Source organism: Anas platyrhynchos, chromosome 4 (genome assembly GCF_047663525.1).
Source record: "Anas platyrhynchos isolate ZD024472 breed Pekin duck chromosome 4, IASCAAS_PekinDuck_T2T, whole genome shotgun sequence".
Classification (NCBI taxonomy): domain Eukaryota; kingdom Metazoa; phylum Chordata; class Aves; order Anseriformes; family Anatidae; genus Anas; species Anas platyrhynchos.
The window spans coordinates 31135356-31156212 of NC_092590.1; the positions used below are offsets into that span (position 1 = coordinate 31135356).

General features: G+C 41.3%; 1 protein-coding gene across 12 annotated transcripts in view; it reads left to right on the forward strand.

Annotated features, from left to right (window-relative positions):
• The window catches only part of MARCHF1 (membrane associated ring-CH-type finger 1), a 295689-nt gene that overhangs the window by 54465 nt on the left and 220367 nt on the right, over nt 1-20857 (forward strand). For 5 of the 12 annotated variants that reach the window (XM_072037339.1, XM_072037344.1, XM_072037340.1 and 2 more), the window contains one exon: nt 462-516. The gene's annotated coding sequence lies outside the window, so the exon portion shown is untranslated. Of the gene's footprint in view, nt 1-461; nt 517-9989; nt 10137-20857 lie in introns of those variants that run through there. The other 7 variants (XM_072037338.1, XM_027456481.3, XM_072037341.1 and 4 more) reach the window with 4 other exon arrangements.

The following is a 20857-nucleotide window of genomic DNA, read 5'->3' on the forward strand; positions in this document are numbered from 1 at the left end:
AATCTGAGACAAGGCAAATGGGGTGACTAAAAATAATATGTACATAATTCTTGGCATTTTTTTTTTCTTAATGTCTGTGTGCATTGTTCTGGATAGTTGTTGAGTTTTCTACAAAAGGACTACTGTGGTATAAGATGCTACACAAGGTAAATATATACAAGAAAATGTTTTAATATTGGAATTTCATTCAACTGAAAAGTTCCTGCACAGTTTACAACAGTTTTTAATTAATGTAGGAGCCTCCCACTCTTTTAAATTGTAATATTAATAAGGGGTCTGTTAGAAGACTAATTTCCTCCATAAAAGCTGGTAGGAGGTGATGGGTTCAGTGAGCATGGGAGTGGTACGATGTGAAAAGCACACTAAAATCTCCAGCTGGAAACAGGGGCTGTTAGTTATTTACAATAAAATTGAGCTTTGTTGCTTTATAGATTTACATCTGTTGTCTTTCCACCTTTCAGGTACTTCCATTGTTGGAAAAGAAATATAAGACTTCCAGGAGATGAGAACTGTATGGTATGTCTATTAGCATGTGAAGTGCCTCTTTCAAGTGCTAACCATATTGTCAAACATGCTGGCAATCAAAACAAAATAAATGCAGCTGGCAACATGAGACAGTTTTTCAAAATCTGTATCTGTGCATATCAGTTGCCACACAAACTAATACAATTGTACTTTCACAAAATCAACAAGCATTTAAGTAATTAATGTTTGTTTCTCAAGATGCATTAAGCACGTGGATAGGCAGAAAAGTGGCTGCAAATACTTAAAACAGCATGTGCTATGACATACAAAACAAACCTTGAAAGATCTGCTAGCCCAGTGGAAGAAGAATGCTTTAATTCATTACATTATTATAACATTTTCAGGGTTGGATCTATGTGGCCTTTTTCTACAGAAAAATTTACTTCAGCCATTAGCTGTCTATCTGTTGTGCCATGATGGTATCGGTGATGTTATTTTCTCCACGTAGTTTCAGTAGCTTCTTTTTGATATTTCAAGATGGAGCTTTGCTTTATGTATCAAACAAAGTGCAGTATTGTCAAGAAGTTTCTCCTTCAAAGAAAACTTAAATTATTGCCTCTCAGGCAGTGGGGTGGTAGATCTGGAACCCTACTGCTTAGCTCTGAGGAAAATAAAAGGGTTCTGCTTAATGAAATTCAATCTATGAAGCAACTCCTGAAGATCTTGCATTGACTTGCATTGTGCAGTTTGGCCTATGAATGCTGTTAAATGCCATTAACATACTTGGAAAAAGATTTTCTAATTGGATCAGGTTGAGTCATGTAATGCTTCCAGTAAATGTTATCAAAGATCCTGAGAACAAAAATATTAGCCTTTCTTTCAAGTGACGGTTCTACAGACTTGCACAGTGGATAAAGCTGGTAGCTGTGTCTTTTCTCTAAAACTGAGGCAGTGAACACTGTTGTTACTTCTTTGTGAGGCAAATATATCTTGATGTGAGAGAAATGGGAAAGGCTGAGTAATGCTTGTACATGATACTGGATGGGAGTTGTGTGTGTGTATATATATTTTACAGATAGAACTAACATGGCACATTAGTAGTTCTTATGGAAAGTAGATGGAGCAATGGGCATAAGCAATTTCTACTGTATTTTGAATCAAAAGAAATCATTGGGGTATACACCTCAGCAACTATAATTAAATTTGATTTCCCATTAAGATAATTAAATCTGCTTGACCGGATGGACAGCATTACCTACGTGGAAGTAACTTGATGGCAGAGAACAATTAAATTTCTGTTCCCCTGTACATTTGCATGAAGTAAGATAGGAAATCACCCTACACACATGGGTGGTGGCTTGGCAGCTCTGAAGTTTAATGTTATGTTAAGCACAGGTTTAGTTTAGCATGTTCAAGAGTACATGTAAACAATCCCTACTGAAGTTACAAATGTATAATTTTAGTCACTGTAAACTCTTTAGGAAGAAGTTTTTTTTGTCAAGTTTTAGCTTCATACTGGGCAGCAATGTCATTTGAACTGGATCTCCACATACTGCAACATTAAGAAAAAAACAAACAATGTGTGCTAGTTGCTAGTTCCTTTGAATCAACTTGAAAAACAAGAATTTCTATTTCCAAGAAGCTAGCATAAATTATGTATCTGTGTCTTTTGAGTTCTGACTTTGATTGCTGTTACTTCCTAAAATGTGTCTTTTAATGACTTTCTGAAGTATCATTAGTGCATTAAGAAAAACTGTAAAACTTAAAATTGAGTACAACTTTGGATCCCATTAAAAACCACGTCTTTCTGTCTGGGCCCTAATTCCTAGAAAATGTGAAAGTTAGGGCTCTTTCCTGCAAGATTGCATAATAGGAAACAGCTTTGCTGTTACATCACCCTTTCTGCCACCTGCTGTGAATGATACTTGCCATGTCATTTATCTCAACAGCTCTTTGGGATGTGGATTCCATAGGAAGTCATCTGTCCCATGGCAAGTAAATAAATTAAAAGATCTCAGTTTATTCCAATAATTTGTTTATTTGGAGAAGGAAGGGAAAAGTAGAAGAGAATGTTTAACCAAAAGCAATAACAACATCCTTTAGTCACTTCGGGTTATTGGAATAAATTATATTCAATGAGTTATTTCTGGTGTTCTTTGCACAAATTACTAAACTGAAATGGTATTCCCAAGAATACTGATAACATTACAACAATCACAGTAAAAATGCCTTAGTGAACAAGCTACAGAATCAGATACTGAAACATCTGGCTGAGGATATTTTCTATAGCTTTCAAAAACCTGAATGTAACCTGATTCAAGTATCTGACAAACTCAACATCCTCTCAGTGGCCCTCAATAAAATTCAGACATCGTAGACCAAAGAAGTGAAGAATGGGAGACCGTGCCCACATTCTCTTCATTTCATTGAACACTGCCTGCTGTTGTCCTTAACCATGACAGTCTCACAGTCTTTGATCTATAAATACTAGAAACACCTCTGAAAGAGTAAAACACAGTACCCATACTAGAAAATGGCTCTGTTCATCCTTTCCAGCTACAAACTTTTGCCTACCTGTCAAGCACTAAATATGTTCACCACTGCCAGAATACCATGTGCCACGGGATAACTTCTGTCTGCTAATGAGGCTGCCTGTTTTGCATGGGGAGTTGTAAAGAGAAAATGGTGTGAGGATTGGTTCTATTTCAAAATAATAATAATAAAAAAATAAATGTGGTGGTTATGGGCTGTATAAGTTTGCAAAGCTAGCTACTGAGTACTATTTTCTTCTAAGTGTTTTGACTTCTTTGGTTGGACTGTTATTATGGTATTGAAATAATATGAATTTGTAGTGGCCAACTGGGGGTGAGGCAGAACACTCACTGCTTTTTTTTAAAACCTGGAATCTCATTAGGTGATGTTTACTTAGAAGAGCTGTGTGTATGCATATAATTAAATCTGAAACCAGGGATGGGCTTTTTTGTCTGATCACTTAACTAAACCTTAATAATTCACTAAGTATTTGGGGGACATCAAAAGCAAAGGATTCTCCTGGGTACACAACCATTCCAAGGTCTTGCTTTGTTCTCGGGACAATGGGGAGAAGGAAGGCTACAAGGGATCAGGAAAGTGTGTTAACTAATTCAAATGACACTGATTAATTACTAACTCAGTCCTGAAAATTTACAATACAGGACAGTAACAAGTATGGAGACATTAGGAGAGTTAGAAGCAACCCCTAAATAAGCAATTTTTAATCTGTACTCCAGTAAAATTGAGCAGTAAAAGCTGCTCTGTATTTAACTAGGTAATGTATTTTAGAAGATAATTATGCCTGTGAGGAAAGTGTGATACCCAAAGCCACAGATGTCTTCTTTGGGCTTTGTGAAATAGCTATTGGTTCATTCTGTGAAAAAGACAAACACATTTCTTATGTTTTAATAACTAGTTTGACTCACTTAGGGCTTTTGCTTTGATGTATGAGGCAAGATCATTGTGTTTGTTCTTTAGCACGTGCACATGCAGTCTCCTAGAGTTACTTGTGAGCGATGCTGCTGCCATCAAGCAATACATGTGTGTCGGGCTGACTCTTCAGGTAAATTGTTAGTATAGACTTGTTGTATTTTGAAAATGATTGTCTCCCACTTCCTAAACAGTGGATGAGTTTTGTTGAGTCAGATGTGGGAGGAAAACTGATCTTTAGACGTTAATGGAAAGGAAGATACACATTGTAGCATATCTAAATGAGTTATTGACTGACCTTTCCTTTCTCTTCGTATCCTGCAAGCTTCAGCAGGGCTTTCCACTTTATGTAGCTTTGTGTTGTCAGGCTTGACTAAATTTTCATCAGAAGGTAAAGATGGATGCTGTACATTTTTAATTAAGCATTGAATCTCAGTTATTTTTAATAATTTTGTTGTGCTTGGAAAAGAGCCTGTGCACTTTGTACACGTGTGCACATACGTGCGCACTCATGCTCACACACATACTCCTGGAATTACAAGCTACCTCAAACTTGATTTCTGTTAACAGTTGTGTATTCAGAGCCATCACTGATTAATGCAATATTTTAATAATTTTATTTAAATGGCTGCAGTAGTGTGGAACAAGAAGTGATTCCTGTTCTCTCTCTCAATTTTGGAGATATTAGCAAACCAGATATATGAATTCTGGATTATAGTTTTTAAGTTTCAATTATTACTTTCTTAGAAAGAACAAGGCATAAGGGGACGTATTAAAGAAGTCATCTCATCAACAACAGATGTATATACAAGAAAGACTGGAGGGGTTTCTGTTGCTGGAAAGACCCCTGTTAGTTAAGGAAACAAATCTAACGAGAACCCAGCAATTCCAATTTATCATAATGAAAAGCAGGACAAGAGACCAGCCAGTTCATGTGGCTCTTCAAGTATGCAAACCAGGAGAGAAAATGCAAGAAGATGCCAGAAACTGGAAATGCAATAGCAGCACTTAACAGTTTAAACAAGAACGGCCTGCTGCCAGTGTAGTTAAAATGTCCACTTCAGGGGATATGCACTTCAACTTAAGTGCAAATGTGAAAACTAGAAACCAGCTAAGTGAACTGTACCAGAAATGGTTTGCTGGTCTGTGCACAGGGCAGTAATTCCAAATCAAATAAAGTTCAGTGGGCCAGACTTAGATGTTGCAGTTCCGTGCCTGAATGAATGGGAAGCTGGAGTACCCCAACAGAATTAATCCTGACAATGTGAGTGCTTGAGAGAACAATGTAGCTTTAGCAATTGCAGATGTAATTTGGGTATGCAAGCATTCAGCATCTCTAGCATAATGCCAGCCTATAAAGAGCTATGAAGGGTCCCGTAGAGCCATTAATTTATTGTTTTAAGAGAAAAAGCACACGTGCACACAAAAAACAACCAAACAAAAAACCCAATTGTCGATGAGATTTTTAATAGAATATGGTTGTAAAAATGCATTATTTTATTGTGACCAAAAATGCTTGTTCTACTTCAATAATGCGTATTGATCTAATACAGCTGCTGTAGTAGGCTACTGTTAAGCAGCTAGAGAATATGTACAACAGACCACACCTTTGACACTCTATGGTACTCAGGAACAGGATATTAATTCTGGATTATTGTAACTATTTCTTTCAGTTTTGCAAAATCTGTTAATTTTCTTTCCGTGTTTGAATTAGGAATGTCTTTGAGAAGGAAATACAGCACAGGAGCTGTAGGTAACTTGGAGTAAAAGATCACAAGATAAAAAATAATGGAGGTACCAAAATGGCCTCTAAATGAAAATGTTTTTATCTCATAGTGGTGTTTTGCCCAATCTCTTATTTTTACTCTGTTGCTTTGTTTTGGTGCTTTTGGTAGGCAGACAGCTTTTATTGTCTTTCTGCCCTGATGTTCACTGTTTTTATTTTGTTAAAACACTGCTTTGTTCATGGTTACCTTGAATAGGCATACTGACTACCAAAACACTATTACATATGCAATCCCATAGTAAAATTTCAGAATAGAAAACGCTTAGTGAAACATTTGTAATGCTAGTTCTGTTATGAGCAGAGACCTGGAAAAGCCTGAAGGGTGAGGAGGTACCATGCTCTCTTAAATGTGAGTAATAACTATTCACATGCTCTCTTAAATGGGAGTAATAACTATATAAAACACTTGCTACTGGGAGCCAGTGTAACATTGTCTCATCATCATGTGTAGAACATGAAGATATGTAGGTCTGAATTAAAATTGTATGAGAGGTAACTTGAAGCACAGCACTTGTAGGCATGATATTATAAGGATGAAAGAGGAGGAGGGTTGGCAGAAGACGTAATATTTCCTGCTTGTGGTTCTAAATTACCGGCACTGAGTTTTGCTGCTACATATCCTCACGTGTTCAGATTTGTGTGCTGTCTCTTGATGGTACATCAATCCTCATACTGTATCTGTGTATCTTTTTATTGAAATGCTCTTCTAATTATTAAGGATACTTCAGCAAGCCAAATATGACACAGATTTGGTAGTAGTGTAAAAAAGTGACCCGCTTCTCTTTAGAATAGAACTTGCACTGCAGCATGTGGCAAGTATTTCCTTAAAGCCAGATATCCCCTAGTCCTCAGTTTGAAGTGCTTTAATTTACAGCAAAACAAAGTTTTTGCATTTTGGCTCTCAGCAGACGATTGCAGAATGAGGAAAACTGAATGTCTGGGTTATAAAAAGTTAATAAAACCAGGTGCTATTAACAACCCAGTGTATCAGTTTTGCATGCATCAACATCCTGCTGTTCTAAGATGAAGGAAGGAGTTGATGTTAGGATGAAATGGCAAAAGGGTGTGTAATTGGATATAAAATACAGAGGGTTAATTTAAGAGAAGGATGATAAATTAATACTTCACCTTAAAAATACTTTGTGCAGAGATCACTATTTCAAGGAACATGGCGAAGAGACACAAATCATTCAGGTGCATGGTGCTATGGTGGTCATGTACGTGAGGAGGTCACTTGCATAATTTGTCAAAGTAAAACCGTCTCATTAATGACGAGTATCAAGGTCAAAGTGAGAAACGAGTTATGATGCTGCTTTTTAGCTTGTTTAGTTCAGGCAATGGGAAGTATGAATTGCTGTTGTTGAATATATAGCACAAATGTATAGCATGACAGGACGTCTCTTAATTCAGTTGATTTTTTTTTTTTTTTTACACAGAGGAGGGAGAAGAACAAGGCAAGCAATTTCTGTCATTTTCATGTTGTATCTGGACACTCACCTTTGTGATCTGAAAAGCTCTACTTTTCTGCCTTCTACTACTTGCTTCTTATTCTGAATACGCATGAAATCGTGTTTTAAAGATCTTGCAGCAGGGCAAACAGACTATGGAAGCAGTTCAGTAAAGCAGAAATAAGTGGCTGGCTTCTGTGTATTATTTATTTATTATTCTAATGAAAACCTTTTATGCAGTCTTGGAGATACTCATTTCTAGCATTGTTGCACCGTGGTTACTTTTTACTCAGATTCTAATGTTGATTTTAACATGAACAAATGAAACATCTATTTTATCCTGAAAGGAAGAAATCATCAGTGCAAAAGTAATTACAATGGAAATGTAATTATCACATTTTAACAATTGCTATAACACAATTAACACATCACAGCCAAGCAGTGATCAGCTCCAAGGAAGAACTGACTTGATCCTCCTTGTTTTGAGCTGTTCCACTGCAAAGTACAGGTACAGTACACCAAGACAGCTGGTTTTGACTTAGTGAATGAAGATCTGTCAGCAGAAGGAAAGGAAAGCACTGCACTCAATAATATCAGTCTTTGGCCATGGCTTAATGGCTTCCACTTGTGTGTTTCACAGCTGGCTTGAGCTAGTGTGACCACATTTCTGCTGAAGACTTTCCTTCTGTTTTCTCTTCTCCCAACCCATGTGCTGAGCTACTGCTTGCGGGTGAGCTCGTCCTGCTATGGTCTGAGCGCCAAGGACTGGTGACAGCTGGAAGGGGAGCGGAGAGGGATTGGATTTTCTCAGATATGCAGATCTCTGGACAGCCTGGTGGATAAGCTGGTCTTGCTTACCGCATCGTCTGTCTATTTATTAATGCTGACGCCCGAAGGCTTGAAAGTAGCTGAAGGAAAGGAAGAGTCCCCTCTTTTGGTGGCAGCCTCTTACATAGGCTTGAACTGGCAGCGTAACCACATCCTAAGGGCTTGGCAAAGGCTCAAATCATTAAGTTACTTATAATTGAACAGGAGAGTGGTGCTGTTGCTGTCTTTCATTTCATGGATCAAGCCTGCAGATCCTGACTTAAAATTGGTAATTGCTTTGCAAACTGATGTTGCACTTGTAAGTCAATTTGAATCTCATTACAAACATTAAAACAAAGTACCCGTTGTAACACTTCCTCCCTTCATTCCCTTTGTTATTCTGCCTTAAATATAGCTTGATTCTTTGTTCCCTCCCTTTTTCTTGGCCATGTTCTCCATGTTAAATGTGTTGTGTTTTGTCTTTAAACCTAGAATTTGGCATACGTTTTCACATAGATTTTGTGATATGTAGCTGTACAAATGGCCTGTCATTCATGGATTTATGAAAGCTTTGTAAATGCAATATTCATTTTTGATAGTTGGAAGGATCAACTCATGAAATTATAGCTGTTTGTTTAAATGATACGTTCCTGAACCTCTTGAGGTACTGTTCAGGATCTTGCTCATCACAAACTCTTGCGTAAGTTTCATGTCCCTTTAAAAGCCCAGCTGTACTGGTTTGCAGGAACATGGAATCTGGATGAAAGAAAAAAGTTCAGGTATGGTAAGTGGCAAACTCAGATACCTTTTTTTTGTCATAGTAAGTTGCTCTGTTGTGTAGTTCTCAGCCTTTTTTTTTTTTTTTTTTTTTTTTTTTTTTTGGAAGGAAGCAAAGGTACGGCTCCCAGCTCACTTGATCTAATTCACAGGAATGTAAAAAAGTTTGCAGTCTCTTTAAACTAGTATTACCCTCAGTGCTAACTGGTGCAGTGGTAGAGATTAAAATGAGCCTTTTCCACTGACAGACTGCTCTGCTGAGAAATTCAGTATGAGGAAATCATTCTGTGATGTTAAACTGAGCTTGTCTTTTTATACGAACTTATTTCAATGAATTGTCTGGCTCACATCTTCTGTCGAGTACACATCTTTTCTCAGCTAACCGTTACTGTCCAAATGTCACCCGCTCCCTTGTCTTGTGCTAATAGTTGCTTCGTTATTCTCCTAATAGCAGTTGTCTTTGCGGATTCAGAGGGTATTTTTTCCTTTAAAATTTTGTGTTCCATTTAATGAAATCATTGAAGTGTCTCGCTGAAATGACATAGCGCTGGATTCATGAGACTGGTCGCCTCTACTAGACCTCGGCGCCAAGTCCACTCACCTCATGCAGCAGACAGAAGCTTCACGTGGCTGCCCCTGCCTGGAGGGAGAGGATCAGGATCCCCAAGGGGACAAAGGTTTATTTTATTTTATTACCGATTCAGCATTTGAAAAAGCATCCTGTGGATAACAGGAAGCTCTGCCCCAGTGCTGCCTTTCCAAGAGAGGAGATAATGTATTTTGATGCTGTATGTTACGATAGTAAGGCAGAGCAGCACTAATTAAGGCTGTTTTCAGTTTTATTTGCCATGATATAATAACCGCTGTTACAAACCCGATTAGGTGAAATCACAAATGAAGATACTCAGACTTCGCATCTTATTTATCATTGTATCTCTGAAAGTCTGACTACAACTGAGGGCTGCAACTAGTGCTGGGAGGCGGCGAGAGGAGAAATGCGAACACTTTTATCGCCTTTTCACTCTTTAGGATGGTAACAGAGCCGCTGTCACCGCAGGACGGGCGTGCCGGGAGGCAGCGGGGCCACCTGCTGGGCCCAGCCCCGCCACGAGGCCGTGATGGCGGCGCCTCCCTCCCCTCCCCTGCCCTCCCCTCACGGCGCGGGGCGGGCGCTGCCTCCCCCCCCCCACCTCCCACCCCTGGCGGCCGTTTATCGGGGGGGGCGGGGTGACGTCATGTCGGGGGCGTGTCGCGGCGTGTCGCGGCAGCGGGCCGGCGGGGCTGTGCGGCGGCATGGGGCGGGATGGGGCGGGCGGCGGCTGGGAGGCAGCGGCCGGGAGGCAGCGGCCGCCCCGCCGCCGGGCTCCTTGAGGCTCCTCGGGCCGCCGCTGGTGAGTGGGCGGGCGGCGCAGGCAGGAGCCGGCGGAGCGCTAATTATTGTTAATTTTGTAATTGATTTTTTTTTCTTTTTTTTTTCGGGGGGGAGGTTGCAAGCCGGTGTCTGGTGGTTTGGGGGTGTCGGCTGCCCGCTGAAGGGGCGGGGAATCGCCCCCTTCGAGATGCTGCGGGGTCGGGGTTGGGGATGGTTTTGGGGTGGGAGACCCGCGGCCCCAGGGGGGTTGCCTGAAGGCCCGGGACGGTTTTGGGGGAAATTCGGGGGCGATTGGGGCAGGCAGCTGCTGCGCTGCCCGGCAGAGCTCGCCCGTCTCCCCTTTAATCCCCAGCAGCCGGAGAGGATGCTGCCGCGGCGCCTCATTAAAAAGTTGGGAGCTAATTAGCCGTTGCGTACAGCTGGAGGTCCAGGTTTTAATTAGAGTTCCCGTCTTTGGGTTTAAACTGATTAAAGCCGAGCCAGAGCCGCTCTGGTTGCTCCGGGTGTTTGTTCAAAAAGGGACGGAAAATCAGGGAGCCGCGCTGAGCGCCTGGCTGCGCCCGCTGCGAGCCGAGCCCCCGGCTGGGGCAGGGAAGGAAAGCGGGTGTGGAGGTGTACGGCTCCCAGGGCTCGGGGTCTGCTGGAAAACACTCATTTGGGAAGGGGAACGGGGATGGAGTAGCTAACAAAGGGAGCTCTGGATGCTCTGGGATCCTTCAGGTGTGTTTCCCAGGGTCCAAGCCTTGTGCAGAGTGTTCCTGGAGGTACGGTGCAGATGCTTCTGGTAATACTACAAACTGTGTGACCATCTGATTCCTGGCCAAAAGGCTCGCCCAAATGTCAAGCTGCTTAGAGTTGTCCTCCATTACCTCCCCTGTTCATCTCATTTGCATGCTTCTGCCTTTGTTCAGCTGACAAACTGTTACTTGCTCTAGACTTTAAAAAGAAAATTCAGTGCATGGCTCATTCACAAATACTCTCCTATATTTTTAACAACTTTCTTGCCCTTTTTAGGTGTTCGAGAGACTTGCAAATTGATAATTCCTTAGGGAGTTAGCATTCTGATTAGACTTGCATAGTTGATTTATTCTGAATATTTCACAGCACTCCTGATACTCCTTATAGGAAGAGTTTAATTTTTTTTTTTCCTTTTATTTTCTTGCTGCTATTTGTTGTGGCAGCACTTGGTGATGGATGCTTTAAAACATGGGGGAAAAAGGGGTGGGTGGGGAGTTCTGGAAAATGACTGAAATGAGCGATACTCTTCTCAGGTGTGCGGATGGGTCAGGCTGGTGGTGCTTGCCCATGTGGGACTGGGCTGAGCGTAACTGTGAGCTGGTTCCCCTTTGCTGTTGTTCTAACAGGAGTTTCATCTGTTCCGGCAGTTAAGTGAATTACTATTAGGATTATTTATTAGTGACTAAATCCCGTGCAAAACCTTGTGTGTTAATTTGACATAGCTAGGTATTTACATTTGAGGCACTCAAATGCTCTGGTGTAAGGCATGCTGCCTATGAAACCTGTGTGATTACGTTTCAAAGTAAACATGGCTAATTTTTCACTGCTATGATTATTCCTTGTGTTAACTACAATACACATCACCTAATATTATGTCACTGTGTATAATGAGACAAACTGGTTTCTGTATTTGATGTGTGGTTTGTGTACGTGACTGCTGCGATTACCTGCTTTCCTCAGAGTAACTGTCTTGCTTTAGACAATTGTCCTTCCTATTGTGGAAGGAGCAAGTTCACGTACAAGGAACACCCATGCTTGAAAATTAAAGTGCTTATTAGATTTTAGAACACTTTTTAAGCTGGTCAGTTCTGAGAAACCTTATGTACATTCTCCCGATGTGCTATACCGCACTTGCACTGTGAAGAGCAAGGGAGCTGGAAGTTTGCCTACAGCATGCGAAGTCTTACTGGGTTGGTCAAACTTGGAGTTGGTACACAGGTTTTTCTTTTCCCAAGCCGTGCATATCCCCTTCTGATCTTGGTCCTTCTTTCCTTTTACAGTTGTTGCTGGCTTCTGCTGCCACAGCCATGTTGCCATCAGATGCCTGTTTTCCATTTGTGCTGCCTTTTGTATTGCTGCCTCATACTTTCTAGATTTGAGTTAAATTTTGTTTGGTTTCTGTATGTACGTTATCTGTTCCTTATCCAGTAGGTTCACTGTCATGTAACATATATGTCAATGAGAATTACGTGCCTTATTAAAAAAAATCTTTAAAGAGAAACATCTTATTATGTGAAATTAAATCCAGAATAACCTCATCATCTAATAGCAGTGCAAATTCAAATAATGACTTAATAGAGAAACTTAAGCCTTTTATGTGATGAGAATAACCTTGTTAATTATCAGGGTTAATGAGGTGTGTTCCTTTGAAGTGAGCAGAGTGATCAGAGGCCAAAAAAAGAAAGAAAAATCTCTTGAACTGAATATTATTTTTCCAAATGGTTGGTAATTGAAATGTGGATTTTCTTCCAGGCAGCTGTGTGTTGTTACAGTAGCTTTTAGGAGACTCCTTGGGAAGGAGGCATAAGCACCTGTTAAAAAGTAGGCTGCATGATGCAAACAATTGAACTTATTTTACCATTTCATGTGATAAGTCGTATCGGTTGGATGTGTTTGGTGTGGCCATTCCAGTAGTTCATTGCCTTTTCTTCCAAATCCATTGGCAACCAGGCATGCACCAAATGGTGAATCTCATTAATTGGAGTGCTGTTGTTTGATGTAGGAGGGAGTTGGTTAGGAGTGCGTGTTCGGTGTAGTTTTGTACGTCCCCAGAGTCCTTCCCTCTACTCATAACCTCATATAGGTTGTTCTACCCAACGGTTCTTAGGGTTCAGGGGTGTGCTTGGACAAGTCGTACTTGCACAAAAGTACTTTGGCAGTCACACTGCACCACTGATACCACGCTGGTCCTCATAGAGGTGTATGGGTTAGATCCTGGGCTGTCAGCATGAGGCTGACAGTTTTGGCGGTGCTGGAAGGCTATAAAGTTAACTTCAGACTATTGAAAAACAACGATTCTCTTTCCACAGTGAAGATGTTACTATATTTATAGCTCCTTTACAAGATGAATGTTTTTTTTTTTTTTTTTTTTTTTTTTTTTTTTTTTTTTTTTGCACAAGGATGTTCAAGGTGTTGAAATTGTCTCTGGTATCTTGTGTGTGGGGAGAGTTGGGCTGTTCCTGCCTGAATGTTGTCCCATGAGCTTTGCTTATCTGCTGAGGGGTCCTTCAAAGGAACGTGCCCCAGAGAAGATCCACGGATGTCTGCTTGTCCCAGGGACCTGTGAGCAGGCCAGCCCTGGTGTGGTCACAGGGCACAGTGTGCAGCCTTGCCTCACTGTGTGCAGCATGTGGAAGGAGGCAGCTCTTTCTGAACGTGCAAACGGGGAAAAGCATTCTGTCAGTGAGCACCTGTCTGCCCCCTACACGCAACAAAAGAAAAAAGGAGCAAAGCAACTGGACCTGAGGTGTCCCCTTGCAGTTGCAGCTGTTACTGGAAATTAAAGCAAAGCAGAAAGGATGCTTTTGTAATATGTAAACTTCTCTTGAAGTACAGTGCATGGAGTGGGAGGAAGAGTGGCATGTTATTGCTGGCTAGCTGCGTGCAATCAATTGCAACTTGAAAATTCTCTAACTTAGGCAGTTTTTGGTTTGTAAAACTTAAATCCATTCTGCGTATTCCTTTAAAAAAGTAAGGAATAGCTTAGTATTTTTGTAAAATCAGAAATAATTATTAAACTTCATTTTAAGCAAAGTGCGTGCTTTTTTGCAAAGCCAAGCCTTATGATATTAAGCTGACTATGTAGCAATGTCAGTGTTCTTCATGCAGAAAAAAAAATTCAGTTTAATTACTCAGACCTTGGTAGAATAAAATAATATAAAACTTAAGTCGAGCAGATGGAAGAGGGTTGGATATACTTGGAATGTTTCATTGATTGCCTCCCAGCAACTGGAATCCAAGTAGAGACATTGCCTACCTGCAAACAGACTTTTAGGTCGGCACCCAGACGTCTAACACGATTTCTGTAGAAGGGGTACGTAATATTTGATTGTATTAACGTGCTGGACAATGTGGGACAGTGGGAAATACAAGGTATGAGTTACTTCAGATCATTAAACAGTATAAGAGCTTTGTTCAGCAGCTCACTTTGAGAGTCTGTGGACCAGAAGCTTGTTTCATTTCTGATTTGGGATAACACTGTTCTTCGTCTACTTACCTGTGCTCCAAAGTTAAGCTCTTTAAATAAGAGAGGGGTTTCTGACTGACAGCTATCCCTCAGATGAACGTTTTCTCTTTTGGATGTCTGTAAAAGCATTACAAACTGCTTGCTTGCGTTGTTACTGTCCGTATTTTTACTTCTGGCCACTTCAGGCAGATATGGAGTGGAGAAGCTGAGGAAGGGAAGCGGCTCTCCTACGTGGCATTGGTATGGCCTGAGCGCAGCCAAAGGATTAGTTGAATACAGGGGGTTTCTTCGTACATAATATGCATATAGGTTGGCTTTCTACAGAAGTCAGTTGTATGAGATGATGTTACAGAAGTGAGGGACTTCTTGAGCATGAAAGGAGGAAAGAGGAAAGTAGAAGTTCAGGAAATAAGTTCAAAAGAAGTTCAAAGAGGAAATAATGATTAATACATGGAATCAACTATAAAATTGATGTAGTAAGAGCTGAGCTAGGTAGTTGCCTAACCTAAGGGAGAAAATACTGGCATGAGATCAAGTAGCAGTAAAGTAAGGGCTAGGGCATATTTCTAGCCAACAGAGAAGTGTGCTTTTGGGGCTGTCTTCTGACAAGATAAGGGTGTACATACGTTGCACGGTCAGAGTTTAGGGCAGAGTGAAGCCCAGGGTAAGGCACGGCAGGACTTGATAACTACAATAAAAGGAGGTGCTTGAGCGGGTCCAAAGAAGGGCGACGAAGCTGGTGAGGGGCCTGGAGAGCAAGTCCTATGAGGAGCGGCTGAAGGAGCTGGGCTTGTTCAGCCTAGAGAAGAGGAGGCTCAGGGGTGACCTTATTGCTCTGTATAAGTACATTAAAGGAGGCTGTAGAGAGGTGGGGGTTGGCCTGTTCTCCCATGTGCCTGGTGACAGGACGAGGGGGAATGGGCTAAAGTTACGCCAGGGGAGTTTTAGGTTAGGTGTTAGGAAGAATTTCTTTACTGAAAGGGTTGTTAGGCACTGGAACGGGCTGCCCAGGGAGGTGGTGGAGTCACCATCCCTGGAGGTCTTCAAAAGACGTTTAGATGTAGAACTTAGGGATATGGTTTAGTGGGGACTGTTAGTGTTAGGTTAGAGGTTGGACTCGATGATCTTGAGGTCTCTTCCAACCTAGAAATTCTGTGATTCTGTGAGGCTTGGAAAACAGTCTTGGTCATGGAGGGCGGCATTAATCCTGGTGTGTTGCTGGAAATGGGCAGCTACAACCCTTTGCATAGCAGATGAATGTGAGGTGAACTCCAGCTCTCTGGTTATCGGCGTCAGCTGAGTGCAGAGGCACTTGCAGTGAGCTCTGCTGTGTAAGGACCTTGATGCTATCAACCAGAGTAAGAAAAAATCGTGCTCAGAGGTAGGCTGTGGAGTGAGAGCCCCACATGCTAGCAGAAAGTAGTGTATAGCAGAACTGGCTCTAATTGTGTTTTCCTGATTTTGGGCCTCCTTGGGAGAGGAACGATTGTGGTTCCCAAAGGAAGACATGTCATGCTTCTGCAATTTCAACATGTGGAACTCGCATCAGTCTGCATGGCTGGATGTCTGTCCTTGCCATGTAATCTACAAACACAGGCAGAGCCCTGTTCTGGCAGGATCAGAGAGTCTTGCTGCCCATTTATTTGGGAGAGAAACCCAAACCATAATTCTTGGGTGCCAAATCAAAGATGTATACTGTCACCCTCACAGTGTTGTGGTCTCTTTTTCTTTAAAGCCCTTCTGTCAGATGCAGCCAAACACAGGTCAGGTAATGTGGCTACGTTGTTTCTCTGAGGAGTGGTAATAATTTCTATGAAGTACAGAAAGTTCCTCTACGTAACCATAGTATCAAATTGTCCCTCTCTGTCCTTCCATGTAGCTCTGTGTGTGGCTAAACAGTCATTAAAGAGTCAGGGATATGAGCTTTCATGAAAACAGGTGCTTTACTATAAGGCTGATAACTCTACAGGATTGAAAGTATTTATTTTTAAAATATATCTTCCTTGTTTGTATAATACCATTTTAAAATCTACCAGTAAAATAAGTATCTTAGGCTAGTGAAAGTCCTAATAAAATGTGTTACTGGATGGAGGATAGCATATCTGTAAACCCAAACTAACTCCAAATACCTCTCAAATGCTGGTCTTCCCATCCAGCTGGGTGCAGTACTCGATGGAGCTGAAAGAAAAGGGCTCTCTGTCCAATTGAGGCAAAATGCTTCAAAAAGACGAAGGCTCTTTGATAAGCTCTTGCTAGAGCAAAGAACTTAATTCAGTTTTGCAATCACATGGAGTATTGCTGAAGTTGGTAAGGAGTAACAGGGTAGGAAGAAACGTGTGTGAATGCGGTCTCCTTTCTGCAGCCACACACAGGGAAGGAGGGGAAAAGAAATAGTTAAACCTCAAGTATTTCCTTGGTGGGTTTGTTACGCGATGAGGCTCTAGCACTTTGTGAGAAACTTGGTTTTCTGAATTTTCTGGTTCTTTTGAATTACATTTGTAGTAATAGTCTGTGGATTTTATTCTGTCCTCCTATGAAAAAAAATGAATACAAACCCTGTTCACTCAGTAAGTGTTTGAAAATAGCCATGTTTTATTTCAGTAGGAAGAAGAGTGCCTCAATTGCATGTGTTTCTCTTTGAAGAAGAGCGAAAGGCGATGTTACAAAGAATGAGTTTTGGCAAGCAGGAAGAAAGCTGAAGAGAAATGACAGACTGTATAAGGGGCAGTCTTTATCCTTACTGAAAGGGTGGTTGAAGAATTTTGAGGAAATGATATAAAAAGAATTTCATGAAGATGAATGTAAGATTATAGAAAATGGAGAAAGACCTAAGTAAGCTAAAGGAAAACAATCTGGTGAAAACTGAGTTAGGGGTAGGGTGGGTGGAAGTGAAAAGGAGGGGAGGAAATATCTATGATAGGGGAAGATTGATATGAAGTGGGTGAAATGATCTGAGTGGAAAATAGTGGAAAAAGAACCGAATCGAGATACAGAATGAAAGATGATGATCACTGTATGTGGATGGGAGAAGAAAATCTCATTTGAACTATATGCTACGTTTAACTTTTCAAAAGCCTTTTTTTCCCTGGTGCCAGGCGAAAATACCGAGTCTGGTCCAGGATCCTGATGGGGTGAGGCTGCCACAGCTCCATGCCCTGGGTTCAGCGAGTAGCCAAATGGATTCCCAGCTGGCACATGGACACAGAGTGCACCCATGTCACACACACATACATGGCTGGTCCCAGGGATAACACGGGCAGACATGCAGAGTGCCTGTGTGAACAGATGGCACTGGGGTCTCCTCCTGCTCCTCTCCCTGGCTGAGCGGCCTGCCAGTGGGAAATGCAGAGACAATGCAGTCCACTTGGCTGGCTCACCTGCCTTGGTCTTGGCTAGTGCTTGCACACTTAGCTATACCCGCTCTGGGTGCTGTGCTGCAGGCACATGCTGGGGCTGTCTTGTGAGGGACCAGGCAGGATGTCCCCTCTGAGCCCTTCCTTGGGGTTCCTGCCCCTCAGCATGCCCCCATGCTTCTCCAGCCATATGGTGATGGGCCTTTGGTGGGCTGAAGGGAGGAGCTGGGTATGGTTGTATTTGCGTTGTCCAGCCTCCCAGCACCTCTCTCTGGTCCTTTGTCAGGCTGCAGATGGGCTTTTATGAGCATCACATAATGATATACATCCATTTTCATCTTCATTTTCTGTGGGTATTCTAAACGACAAGCTTGTGATGAGAATACTTTGTTAAATATGAAGGAGTGAAATTTTCAAGTGTTGCAGAGCAGGTGTCTGCTGCCTCTTGTGGCTTAATGCTGTGGCATACGATTAATATTGTGTCACGTGTTGAGTCTAATCAAATTAGATCTACGTTTTAAAACTTGAAAAGGGGTCATTCTTTAGCTAAAAGCCTAGTCAGTAGCAATAGGCTATAATGCATGTTACGATGCTTAAACATCTGTTAGGAGTCCAGGTAATGATAATAGAGAGGAAGCAAAAGTTGAGGGGGTGCTTGTGGTTGCCTGAGACATAGTTGGAGCTAATGGAATGACATTAATTTTTTTCCACCAGAATTGTTATCAACATTTCTTTATGGATCCTTAAGAAGTTAGACTACTTTTAAGGGCTGTAACTGTTAGAATTATTTCTTTCTAAACAGTGTTTAAACATGCACATGCCCTGCAAAGCTGTTATTAAGATACACTTGAACTCATGAAATAATGAACATGTTCTTCATCACAATTGGAATTTTCAGTGCCTTAGGACTGAAGCACTGGAAATGTAGGTTTGTCTTAAAACTTGCATGCCATATTTTTCACCAGGTGATTATAGTTCCAACAGGAAAAGGCCCAAAGGTATGGAAATGGAGTCAAGGTGGAATCTGAGTGTAGATCTGCTGAAAAGTAGAGGGGATAGTTAATTAGCAATTAACAGAGGAGTGTACATTTTTAAGAAAGGGGAAAATGAATCCAAGCAACTGCAGGAGTATGTGTTTGACCTCAATGTTACTGAAATTCTTAAACTGCTTTCAGGGGAAAAGGGTAGATCTGTACATAATGGTAGAGGGAAATTAGAAAAAGGTACTATGAATTTACCAAAGAGAAGCTGTGTTGTGCTAAGGTGTGACAGATCAAAGTCTCTTCTGCTTCAGCTGTGATTATATAGCTGTATAGCTCAACTGTAAATAAGATCAATGGTGATTTAAAAAACCATCAAAATAAGTGTCAAAAAGGTTGAGAGTACATCATGTCATTAGCTTGGCTTCTTTGGATTGAAAGGAAATGTGAGAGGGAGTACAAGCACTCTATAAATGTGCGGAGATAAACACAAGGAAAGAATTACTTAGAATAGGACAACACTGATGTGAGAACAAACAACAGTTCTGGCTGTAAATAAATTTACTCTAGAAATTAGTATTGGGTTTCTAACCAATAGAACAGCCTTCTAGTTGAAGGTAGTGGATATCAAACCGTATCTTACTGCATTTAAGTACCTTACTGCATCCAAGAAATTTGTGAATAATCCTTCATAAAGATGATGAAATGTCTGCCAGAGCAAGGAGCTAATGCTTTTGTGTTATTTTTCTAAAATAAAATTCACATGAGGTGAATATATCAATATAAAGAAATCAAAATAGAAGACTATGACCCAAAGTTAAGTATTTGACATCACATGTGGCCCTTTCTTGCTGAAATGATACAGAGAGAGGTTTTGTAAACAGTTACCAGTTCAAACAATCATCACAGAGTGAAAACAATTTGGAGATAACAGAATTTTCCACAGAAAGGCAATGGAGATTCAACATGGGGAAATACAAAACATACGTGCATATATATATATAAAAGAAGAAGCTACAACGAAGTTGTATTGGTAAAAGTTCTGAAATAGTTGGAATTCCTTGAATCTGATCACTGGTGAATACTCTTCTTTTACCCTAATAATCTATTAGTGGTTAGGTTTCCTTGACATAGGACACTGGTCATTGTTACCTATGCCTTTTGCTAGGCTTGAAACTTCTGCTGTGATGTGTCGTTTGAGAAGAAATTTTCAACAGTTTCAGTAAATTTAGAGACCTGAGCTGAGGGAAAAGGATAAACATTGAATGTTGTTGGAAAGTTACACATGCTGATGCTGTAAGAACGGGGCCTTGAAACAAAATGAATTGGTTCTTGTGCAAGGAATGTGCTTCTCCCCTTCCATTTAGAAGATTTATCCACTTGTGGGATATAGCAGACCTTGAAAACACCTGGTCTTGTGCTGTGAAGTCTTAGACTTTAATAGCTAACACCTCCCTAAAATTGAATGGCTGAGACAAAGCGGGACTCCTCTGAAATCATGAACACGAGTCACTTTGGGCTGTAGGAGATCAGGGTGCATGTAGCCTTGCTGACATATGCAGTCTTGTGCCCAGGAGCTCTGAAAAGGGAGGCTGCTTGGGAGGAAGGGTCTGCAAACCTGACAAGAGGAGTTAAAAATGGTAGGGACAAAGAGTGAGCCTGGGCCTTTGCACAAAAAGAAAAAAGGAATTGATCTGTCTGGGCCAAGAAGATAGGCAGAGCATCAGCTTGACACTGCCTGTACCCTATGAGAGGCTGAAGGAGGACAGGTTGCAGGTGTGCCCAGGTGGAGCCTCAGCACCATTATTTGCTTTGAGTGGTACAGCAGACTCCAGTTGCTCTGCAGGTCTCCTGTGTGCATTTGAGTATGTCTTAGAACTGCACCATGCTTTTTTTCTCCCCTCTCCCCAGAACTGTTACACAAAATTTGGACGTGCTGGGGATAAATCAGAGTTGTGGAGCGAATGACATTTTTATCTGTAGAGCTCTAGCCTTAGTTTATTGTGCATGCTGAATGAGGCAGGGATTACTAGGGGAGAAATGTAGTTCACGGGCGGCTGAATGTTACTCTGGAGATACAGCTCATATCCCCTTCTACCCATGTAGGTCCTGTCTGATGCTGGTCGGAGTGTTTGCAGCTGTTTTTTCACTGTATATTTCTCTCCTTTTCTGGATGCCCAATGTGAAAGTCAGGCTCTAATCA